Source organism: Capsicum annuum, chromosome 7, assembly GCF_002878395.1.
Source record: "Capsicum annuum cultivar UCD-10X-F1 chromosome 7, UCD10Xv1.1, whole genome shotgun sequence".
NCBI classification, from domain to species: domain Eukaryota; kingdom Viridiplantae; phylum Streptophyta; class Magnoliopsida; order Solanales; family Solanaceae; genus Capsicum; species Capsicum annuum.
In genome coordinates, this window is record NC_061117.1 from 138,971,977 (window position 1) to 138,974,487 (window position 2,511).

A 2,511-nucleotide genomic window follows, 5' to 3' on the forward strand; every position below is an offset into this window, starting at 1 on the left:
AGAGGTAGAGGGAGGTAGAACAACATCAAACTTGTGCTTGTTCTTGTTGGTTCTGTTGTATTTCCTTATTGGCTGCGAGGAATACTCGACCGCAACCTTAGCATTATTGATAATGTCTGATACAACATTTAAGCCAACTTTATGAGCCTCAGTTGATGTAACATTATTAATAATAACATCATTAGGACCCTTAGATACCTGAGTAGTGCCACAAAGGCTGACTTTTCATTCATATTCTTATGTGTCATATTTGGCCTTATGTTGTAGCTACTACGCTTATGCTTGATGACACTCCCATCACTTGATTGACAAATATATTTTACACAAGAGGCAAAAATCTTATTGGCCTCTTGCTTTAATAGAAAAACCTGGGGTTGTGGGATGACTATTTCTGGCTGGACCATAATAAAAGTGTCAAATTCTAACACAACAGGTGGATTAATATGCTCACTGTCTTTGTCGAGAATGCACCCACTGGCATCAATAACGTTATTGTGTGCTGCTAAAGTTGGATTACGTGCTTGAGGTTTGACTGCAGCATAACATTAAACTTGTACTTGTTCTTGTTGGTTGTATTGCATTTCCTTATCAGACGCAAGGAATACTCGATTGCAACCTTGCATTATTAACAATGTCTAATACAATATTTAAGCCAACTTCATAAGCCTCAGTTGATGGAACATTATTAATAATAACATCATTAGGACCCTTAGATACCTGAGTAGCGCCAACAGGGACTGACTTTTCATTCATATTCTTAGGTATCATATTTGACCTTAGGTTGTAGCTACTATGCTTATGCTTGATAACACTCCCATCACTTGACTGACACATATCTTTTTCACAATAGGCAAGAATCTTATTAGCCTCTTGCTTTGATAGAAAATCCTGGGGTTGTGGGATGGCTATTTCTGGCTAGACCATAATAAAAGTGTCGAATTCTAACACAATAGATAGATTAATATGCTCACCGTCTTTGTCGAGAATGTGCCCACTGGCATTAATAACGTTACTATGTGCTGCTAAAGTTGCATTGCGTGCTTAAGGTTTGATTGTAGACACCACTGTTTCAGGGGGTGATGAGCCTTGTATATCTTGCTTAGTAATATCAGCGGGTAAATCCTTTTCAGCCTTCTGACAAGTTAAAATCTTAACAGCAAATTATATTCTAAACCTATAAAACTATATTGTTGACTACGAGGATTATATATAGCAACTATCATCGAAACTCCACCAAACTTCTTATTGGATTATCTACGGTTGAAACAATAGCCGTTTGAAGAGAATAAATGACATTGTAAATTAGAAAATTATTCTTCACAAAGAGTTTAGATTCATACATATACCTTTATTTTCAATTTTGTGATTTGCATTATTGAAAAACGGATCACATATGATGTTCTACTCCAAATAAAAATTTCAAAATGAGGATAATAAATTTATATAAAGACGACATTTCATAAGTAATATTTTACCTACCTCGTAACCTTTCAAATGTTTTTTCCTTCTAACTTTGGAATCATTGAAGTTGTCTCCCTGTGCAAAAGATATGTTATATATAATTATGCTATGGGAAAGAACAGAGTTAAAATCAAAGCTTGCAGATATAGAAATGCTACCTGCTAACGAAAAGCAGAATGCTGAGATCCTATTACACATGAATCAATGGGTGGGTACCTGCGGTAAAAATGCATTGCATTTCATAGAGTAGAATCATAATATAACAATTTAAGTTCAAATCTTCTATCTGCCTCTGGTTTATAATTCAATACAACAAAAATAATATATCCAACGTAACAGAGATTAATTCCTTCATTCCTCCATCAAAGCTTAAGAAAATTCCAATGCCAAAATGGTGTAATGGAGAAAATCTTCTATCTGCCTCTGGTTCATAAAAATAAAAATAATTATAATTCGATACAACAACAATAACATACCAATGTAACGCAAATTAATTCCTCCATTCTTCCATCGGGGTTTTAAAAAATGCCAAGGCCAAAAAGGTGTAATCAAGAAAAGCTGAGAGTCAAATATGAAGAACTAAAACCATGCCTTCCGCCTTACCACCATAGCCTTCATTGACATTAGGTTATTGAAAAAGAGCTAACGGTAGTTGATAGAGGAAAGGGTGGAAGACCGAGGATTTTTCTGGATTATTGGTGTTTGATAATGACAAGACAATTAATAAGTTTATCATGGTAAATGAATAAAAATTGAAGGAAATAACCCAAAAAATTAAGAAAAAATATAAATGTCTTTGCTGATCATTAAGGCTGCTGATGGCATGCCACATCAGCAGCCTCAATGATCCCTTTTATATATAGAGAGAGATAGATTGGTTGAAATGTAACCATAAGTCTCTTGTAAACTTTGTAACTCATGTAACCTTCATCATATTTATCTCTCCACTTATTATTTCTTTTTATTATAAGGAAGAATTCCTCAGCTGTAAATAGTGACGATCTTGCATTATTTTTTCAAGTACAAGAAAATATAGAGTGCATAAAAGTA

General features: G+C 34.2%; 1 long non-coding RNA gene across 1 annotated transcript; it reads right to left on the reverse strand.

Moving 5' to 3' along the window:
* Positions 1–6: 6 nt before the first annotated feature.
* On the reverse strand, positions 7–2,210 carry LOC124885522. Its single transcript, XR_007042633.1, has 3 exons — positions 1,938–2,210; positions 1,620–1,677; positions 7–1,536 (listed from the first exon to the last, which is right to left on the reverse strand). It is a non-coding gene; the product is annotated as an uncharacterized LOC124885522 (long non-coding RNA).
* Positions 2,211–2,511: the final 301 nt, after the last annotated feature.